The 9,102-nt window shown below is 41.2% G+C and overlaps 1 protein-coding gene across 2 annotated transcripts in view; it reads right to left on the bottom strand.

Annotated features, from left to right (window-relative positions):
* The window catches only part of LOC120784209 (raftlin-like), a 97,120-nt gene extending 93,736 nt beyond the window's left edge, over positions 1-3,384 (bottom strand). For both annotated transcript variants that reach the window (XM_040117798.1, XM_040117796.1), the window contains exon 1: positions 2,831-3,384. The gene's annotated coding sequence lies outside the window, so the exon portion shown is untranslated. The remainder of the gene's footprint in view (positions 1-2,830) is intronic.
* Positions 3,385-9,102: the final 5,718 nt, after the last annotated feature.

Here is a 9,102-nt window from a genome sequence, read left to right on the forward strand (position 1 = left end):
ATCCAAATCACACTGAACATGTTTCCTCACTGACCTCAGTGGTACTTAGCCAGGCAGATGTTTTTAGTTTTATGTGGCCAAGGTTTGAGATATATTCAGTTAAATGCTAATAAGTCATTAATAAAGGGTCATAAATCTGCCGGTCTAAATGTTAGTAAGTCATCAATAAAGGTTAACGGAGCTAACTTTCTAAAGAACCATCACTATCTGCATATCAAATGTTAATAAAGTCATTAATAAAGAGTCGTGACTTTTTCACTTTCTAATAAGCCATGGCCAAAGGTTAGTAAGTCATTTGCCACTCTGAATGTTAATAAATCATTAGTAAGGGGTTTTTACAACAATCTATCAAGTATGGAGTTGTAAATATTAAAGGGTGATTTCAGAGGTTTTTTTTTTAAGTCTAGCTAAATACAATACTTGGCCTAATGTACATACATTGAAAAACTTACAATCATAAATGATAATTATTCCTCCTCTTCATAGCACTTTGTAATCATCCTTCCTAGCACGACTGCAGCGGAAGAAACTTAGAACACTAGCAGTCTGTATCATCCAAATCAAGCGAGTATCTTTCAAACAGTCTTTATAGTACAAAATTCCCTCTTTGTGTTACTTTCCCTCCGCTGCAGCTCGGCAAGGAAACACTGTCAGGGGAACAAAAAGATGGACTTTCAAACTAAAAAGACCGTAACTTTAGCAGATAACAGCTTGATTTGTCTAACTCAGGCAGCTGAAGCCTCATATTACCTTCAGCTGAATTTTCGAATGCATTTTTACTCTAAGCGAGGATTGTGGATTACGTCTCCCATCACTTACATTACAATATAAAGGAATCACTTCATGGTCAGGTTGGACAGGAGGAATGATTACATGTGGGCATGGGAGTATCATATTAAGAAAACTCTGAATCTGTTCTTTCACAAGTTGTTAATAAGTGGAGTTCGGTCCCACTGCCCCGCAGCCCTTTTCAGAAGCTGGTTCAACAGTCCACTGGAGCAAGGACAAAGCAAACATCATGCAAGAGGGTAGATGCCAACCAGAGATTTTTTTACAACTCAGCAACGCAGACATTGTTCCTATTAACTGCTAATAACTGATTTATAAAGCGTTACTAAATTATTTATCAACTGACCATAAAGCCATTAGTTTCAAAGTAAAAACACTTTATAATGTGCGCCTTGTTAGAAAATGGCACCTAATTTTTCAATGGTGTGAGTACCACAAATGAAACGTCACTCCCCCTCATCGTTTTGGGAGTGGAGGCAGAAATCTCATAGATGGTAATCTCAAGATATCTAAAAAAAAAAAAAAACTGGGCAAATAAAACCAAAAACTATCTGCATGGCTACAAAAGACCAAGAGATAAGTAAGAAAATATGTTTTTTTTTCTCATTTGAGTGAGTTAACTCCTTGAGGTAATGGTTTCTTCACCTTTTGCCCTGAGTAATGACTCCATTTTCCATGTGATGTTATAGCATAACGAAGCCCAACCACAATCATTTCCACATTTCCAACAGCCGAGCTCCACAGTGGCCAGTGTATAATGCAGCCATGTGGGATTTCTGTGGAAGTGTATCCTGTGTGTGTCTGTGGGTCTATGTGTGCGGCTATTTTCTACCACATGTCATGTGTACGTGCAGCGTGAGCACATGTGTTCACTGCGCGTCATGTGTGTGCCTTCATGTGTATAGTGTGTATTTACGGTGTGCTTTTGTCAGTGAATATTTAAAAGTGTTTGTGTTTTGACGTCTCAGTATGTGTGTTTTTCTGTGTATGTTTTTCATTCATGTTTGAGAGTGTGTGTGTGTTGAGTGTGTGTGTGTGTGTGTGTGTGTGTGTGTGTGTGTGTGTGTGTGTGAGACAGACAGACTGAGACAGTGAGAACTCCTGACCCACCAACAATGTAGAGTTAACGCAGCCCGACGCTCCACATCTCACCAGCTGAAACTAATTAACAGCCGTTCGGTCAGATTGAGCTCTCTCACTCACTTTCTCTCGCTTACACACACACATACACACTCTTTTCTCCTCCTCCCCCCAGCTTTTCCTCTCTCTCATGCCCTCGTCTTCCTCCTCCCTGACATCCCCCCGCCCTTCCTTCACCTCCTGCCATCCCTCAACTTGTTTTTTTCCCTTTAAACCTCCCCTTCTCGTATCTCGTACACTCACGCATGCTTGGATGAACTCATGTACCAGAGCACATGTAAACATCCACTTGTATGGATTACAGACAGGGATATATTAGCACGCATGCTGCAGAGAAAAATAAAATAAAACAGAAAATAAACCCAAACAAACACGGTGAAACCCACACTTTTACCCTTCACACCTACAGTACAGTAGCTCAGAAATCACACACTCAACTGTCTTTCACTTCACTAGTGGGAGTGGTGTGATACTGTACGCCAAGCACATCTTGAAACGCTGTCAGAGTTCAGCCTGAGATTGAATCCAGGTAGACATTTTTGGCATTCTCAGACCCACTCTGTACCATCCATCACGCGTGTGACTTCAAAACAACCAGACCTATTGATGTGCGTGATGAATGGCCAGAACGGGCGAGTGTTTGTGAGCATTCGAACGCACGATGTGTGTGTGTGGTAGCAGCGGATTTAGAGTTTGTTGTTGAACGCACTGTTCAGAAGCCAAACTTGGGGCTTGCGACATCGTTTAATGAAGCAACTCACTGTGGTAAACAATTGCCGCCATGCAGTCCAAGTTTACAGTGGCTGCTGCCCAGAGAATCAGGCGTGACTACGCGTCTGTTTGGAAGTTCAAATTCATACACATTTTGAGAAACTCTTGCACAGCCAGAAAGCAAACATACCTGTTTCACAATCTAGTTGAGAAGTTCACTGCTTGGACGCAAAGGCAGCAACTGGACCAGAGCTTCCAGCAGAGAATCGCATTCTACTTGGAAGGAGACCAGCACAAAGAGAGGATGGAGGACGAGCTCAGATCCTGTCCGACAAGCCGACTGAGGTTGCTGTGGAGCTGGCTGGCTTAAAGGAAACACAATCCTCCCGCAGGCTGCAGACAAACCAGAGTGTCTGTCGGCTCTACAGGCTCAGCGGCAGCAGCAGCTCCAGCGGTTTACTTCGTCTTCCCCCTCGCCACCTAATAGAGCTCAAACACACTTGTACACTTGGTGTGTTTAGGTCATGCTCAAAGTATGCCTGTATACTGATGTTCTGCAAGCTCAGGGAAACCACATCCTGTCACATATTTACTTCCCTCCCCTATCTCTCCCTCCCTTTTCTCCCCCTTTCAATCTATCTTTCTATGTGGTGTTCTCTCTCTTTCTATGTCTTTTCCTGTGTCTCTCTTTCGCTCCCCTGTGATTGTCTGAAGCAACTGAGCGCTCTGACCCAGCGTCTGCTCAGCACAGCCTCTCTGCCTCACTGTCTATCCCTCCAGCAGCCGCACCAGTTCCACTCGACTGACTGAAGAATCCATCTGAGGAGGGTAGGGGGAGAAAGGAGGGGAGCGAGAGGAAGAGGGAAGGAGACGGAGGAGGGGGCTTCACTGGGAAATACCAGAATTACGGAGAGGGAGCAGAGGGAGGAGGAGGAAGGGTGGCTGGTGTTGTTTAGGGAGTGAAGCACCAAAGAGAGATGGGTGGACAAAAACAGTAATCAATATTATGTTTTTAGAGAAAGAAGTAGACAGAAAGCAGTAGAATTCAGTACACACACATGCTGTGGGAATGGTTGCAGTGTTTTTGTGAGCTGATGATAGATTTGACTAAAAAAAGATAAAAGGTACGATGGTTGTTATGTTTTGAACGTGTGTGCGAGTGTGTGTGTGTGATCCTCAGTACTTCACTCCTCTGTGGTGGTTATGCATATTTAATACATCCGGGTCAGGACCCCCTATAGCTCTGTATTTATTATTTAAGCCGCTTTGTATGAGAGATCACCACTCTGGAGAAATACCAAACTTCTGATCTATAAACTGAGCTTTCCACCACAACAGCAACTACTGCGGCTGCCTCAAACAACAAGAACAGCAGAAATCCAGTTAGAAGTTTCTATCGCTGTCTGTCTGCACTGTTAGCTCTCTGCAACACTTTAAATCTATTGGGTTACAGTAAAGGACTGTGTGGTTGAACTCTGGTCGGGTCAAGGGAAAAACATTTTGTGCTGACTGTGTTGTACAGAATTTGTTGACTGTTTTGGTTGTTGGATATTTCTCAACATTTCAGATTTTAAGGTAACCTAAAGCAGGTACAATCAATTTTTTAGGATTAACAATGGATCACATGGCTATGTGTATGTAAAAGGGGTCATTCATCAGACTCTGTTGTTCCCCTTTATCTCTACAGAGTGTTTTAACATCTTTCAGCTCATTGGTTTTCTGGCCCCCAACCTTACTATTCTGATTCACTCTCACTGCTCTCATAGAACCATCTTTGGCCACAGCAGGCAGCTGTTTTCAGCAAAACAGCTCTGATAAACCCACTGAATGCTACCTACCCTACAGCAAAAGGCAGACGGACAGAGTTTGCGACTAGCTGGTGATCATATTGGAGCACTTAGCGGCTAAAGAGCCAGATATTTTTCTCAGGTGTTGGTAGAGACCAAAACAGAGCTAAAAAGAGAGATAAAATTGGACTTACATTCATCAGGTGGCCAGAAAAACAACTTAAAAATGAATGCTTATGTTTTTCCGTATCTGCTGGATGTTTAAATAAGCAACTGTTTGCTAATATCAACTCAAAAGGTGTTAATATCAGTGTTTCTGCTGACCCCAAATGGACCAAAAAAAATCAGTTACTGCAGGTTTAAAAATCAGGTGAACACAAGGAGGGGCATGATGATGACAACATTTCAACAGACATGGTTGTTTGATTTGTTGTTTCATGCTTTAATATTACATAGAGAGTGCATGTAACACTCTGACCCTTGTGTCTGGAAAGAGGCACAGGGTTGGACTGGATCCTTGGGGGTGAAAAGGATTGACCAGTGGCTCAGCTACATCTTCGGAGGGTTGAACAATTTGGGCTTAAAGAGAATGACACGAAACCAGTGAAAGAAAAGATAAACTCATCTAAATTCAGCTGCGTTATTATTATTTGTAAAATAGTTTGACAAAACCAGGAGTTATGCCCCCCCCCCCCATTGATGTCGTCGTTGTCGTGATGTCCGTGACAACTTGGCAACTGATGGAAGGTGGATGATCATGTAATGAAAGCTTCGGAAACAACAATTAAGTAGGATATCGTGTTAAGCATTTTTTGTCAAACAACATTCTATGGTCTAAATTAAATTCATAACCTGTAGTTGTCTATTTGGTTCCAGTTCAGGTCCCTGATTCAGAATGACATTTTTTTGTTTGTTTTTTTTTTTTTTTACAATGGTGACTATTTGAACAGGCCTTGGCATCTGTTTCTCAAGGATGTTGAGAAAGCTATGAGAAAAGGAGCTGTTTAGACAGCAGTACACAGCTGTTACACTGAAAATATTCAGATTTTTTTTTAACCATGTGAGTATCCCCTGTTTGTCAGACAACAACTTTGGTCCAGACAAATATTTTGACAACTGTTTTTCATAATCGCTCACACATGAATCCTAATGTCTGTGGTGATCCCTGACTTTTCATCTAGTGCTACCATCTGGCCAGTTTTTTTATTTTTCCAATATTTTGACCAAATACTTTCAAAACTAATCACATTCCCATCAGCCTTAGCTGTGTTGTGTTCAGCAAATGTAAGCATACTAACAGGCTAAACTAAGATGGAGAACATCTTAAGCATCATACATGCTAAACATCCGCATGTCAGTGTGAACATGTTCCTATATATCCTTACAGCTGCTAGTATGACTGTAAACTCATTAATACATAGACAATAATGACAGTTTCTTTCATTTAAAAGCAAACAAGCAAGCAGTTATCTAAAAGTTACAGAGAATTGTGAAAATGTTAAAAAAAAAAAAAAAAAGCCATGTATAATGATGTTAGGAAATCCTTTAAAGAACTCTGACAGCATATCCTCTTTGAATGAGGTAAATATCTGCAAAGTGTGAAATTAATCAAATAATGAAATGCAAATAAAAATGAAGTTTGTCAGAAATATATTCACTGACAAGCTCAGAAAAACCCAGCTGAATAACAGCTTTTTGATGAGCTGCCATAATTATTGTTGAAGAGCTCCTCACACTGTGATTAGACATACTAGTCCTACACAATGTGATCATGACATTGGGCTCTTCTCAAAGTCATTTTTTGCCTAATAGGGGATTCACCCGCTCATTTGCCACAGTTGTAGCTGCCTTTTCAAGGAGAGTCCTCATTGTGTCGCTCAGACATTGCAACGAAAATCTAACTCCAGGCTGCAAATTAATGATATGTCTCTTTAATAGATGGAGATTTCCTGCCTCTGTTTGCTGTCACATCAGGAGCCCCATCAGAATTTAATCCCCATTCCTAAAAGCACGAATGCAAACTGCCAAAGCATATCTAGATCTGGGCAAAATACGTCCGATTTTGGAAGGATGTTTTTCTGCATTACACCACCTTCACATGAAAAAGGTTCACTGCTTGAAAGGAAAATAGTCAATCTGGCAAATCATATCTTTAAGACACCCATGGAGAGACCTGAGGTTGGAATTAAAGAACAAAAGAAAGTGAAATTTTTAGCGTTGGGTGAATTCTTGACTGGTTTCAAGCCCTTTAAACGGAATGAAATCAAACAGATGCCAAAATGCTGAAGCTGCCCTGGCTGGCGCTGGGGCTTGAATGACACTAATGATCACCCACAGTGTAATTGCCAACATGCTTTAGCTTTGGGTAATAGCTAAAAAAACAAGCCAAAAAGTAAAAAACACACATATTGGGCAAGATGACATTTACATGATGTCATCTAAAAATCTTCACCTCAATGGGTTTATTGTTTAGTTGCAAATTAGTTGTGTTTAATGACTTGTAACTTGACCTTTCTGCTAAACACCCACAAAGGGCGTGGATCTGAATGCAGATATTTTCTCACTAGAGAACAACTGAAATGGGACAAATAATGTGAGATGAGTTATAAAGATGTGCGGCCAAGCATAGTGTTTGTGCAAGCTGGTGTTTGTGGAAGCATCAGTCTTACATGAGTGGCTGAGGACTCAGACAGACGGCTGATGGGACGAAGAGAGTGAGTCGAACGAACGACATCACTGAGGGAACCTAAATGAGTCTCCTCATTCTGCTGTAGAATAATAACATTGTTCAATCACTGGGTCTATTGTGGGTTTCATACAAAGGGCACAGTTGTGTTTAGTCATTGGACTCCAGCTGCCTCCACAGCTCAGCCCTGTGACTAGAGATGTGACAGTGCCCCCCAGTGGAAAGTGAACGGTGCCTCTCAAATGTCAAATGGAAAAGAATATAAACATCTTTCATTGCTGCCTTCCTTTTATAGTGCCGGAGTGATCTAACGTACAGTGGCATGAAAAAGTAAGAGAACCCTTTGGAATTACCTGCATTTGTGTATAAATTTGTCTTAAAATGTGATCAGATCTTCCTTTAAGTTACAATTTCGAACAAACACAATCTATTTTAACTAGTAACGCACAAATCATTGTATTGTTCTTATCCATATTGATATACATCATATCATTCAAACATTCACAGTTTAGGTTCAAAAAAGTATGTGAACCCCTCGGCTAATGACATCAAGAAAAGCTAATTGGAGTCAGGAGTAGGTAAAACTGGAGTCCGCTCAATGAAAACCAGATTTGAGGCTGGAGCTAGAGCTACTTTGACTTATAACAAGCACTCAAACACTTTGAGAGGCACAGGAGGCATCTGCTGATGTGAACCATGCCTCACAAAAAAGAGATCTCGCAAGACAATCGGGAATTGTTGATTTGCATCAGGCTGGAAAGGATAACAAACTAATCTCAAAGAATTGAGATATTCATCAGTCCACAGTTAGACAAACTCTATAAATGGAGACGATTTAGTTTTGTAAGATGAGAAGATAAGATGACCCCAGAGACATAACACAGAGTGCTCAATGATGTAAAAAAACAGCCCAGAGCAACAGCTAAAGGCTTAAAGGAATCATCGGAAAAGGTTAACATCTCTGTTTATGAGTCTACCATACACAAATCACTGTGCACGGTTGCTTTGAGCTTGGTGTCCATGGCAGGACATCAAGGAGGAAGCCACTGCTCTCCAAAAAAATCTCGCAATGTGCCTGTTGTTTGCCAAAGAGCACTTTGGAACTACACAACACTACGGTGAAAATGTTTTATGGACTGATGAAACTAAAGTTGAATTGTCTGGGAAGAACACGCAGAACTACGTATGGGGTAAAAAGGGCGCCGCATACCAACATGAAAACATCATCCTAACAGTGAAGTACAGTGGAGGGAGCATCATGATTTTGGGCCGCTTTGCTGCCTCTGGGCCTGGGCAGCTTGCCATCATCGAGGGGAAAATAAATTCCCAGGTTTATCGAAGTATCTTATGGGATAATGTCAGAGTGGCTGGCCCGCCAGCTGAAGCTCAGTTGAAGTTGGGTGATGCAGCAGGATAATATCCCTAAACATGGAAGCAAATCTATCACAGAATGACTTCAAACAAAGAAAAGCCACCTTTTGGAGTGACCCAGACAGAGTCCAGACCTCAACCTGATATAAATGCTGTGGAATAACCTCAAGAGAGCCGTTCACAACAGACATCCTGAGAATATGGCTGAGCTGAAGCAGTTCTGTAGGAGCAATGGTCAAACATTTCACTTGAATGTTGTGCAGGTCTGATCCACAGCTACAGAAAGAGCTTGTTTGATGTTATTGCTGCCAAAGGCGGTTCGACCAGTTTTTAAATCCAAGGGTTCACTTGCTTTTTACACCAGTACTGGAAATGTTTAATGGGTGTGTTCAGTAAAGACAAAAGGTTATAATTGTTTGTCTGTTATTACCTGAAGCACATTGTCTGTGTTGTGACTTAGATGAAGATCAGATCACATTCCATGAACAATTGACAGATGAAACTAAGTAATTCCAAAGGGTTCCCATACTTTTTCTTCCCAAAGAAGGACTTTTATTTTTTGTGTGTGTGTATCTGTGTGTTCCTGTTGAATAAAATTACATGAATAAATTCCGACTT

The sequence above is a fragment of the Xiphias gladius genome, chromosome 22 (assembly GCF_016859285.1).
Source record: "Xiphias gladius isolate SHS-SW01 ecotype Sanya breed wild chromosome 22, ASM1685928v1, whole genome shotgun sequence".
In the NCBI taxonomy this organism is placed as follows: Eukaryota; Metazoa; Chordata; class Actinopteri; order Istiophoriformes; family Xiphiidae; genus Xiphias; species Xiphias gladius.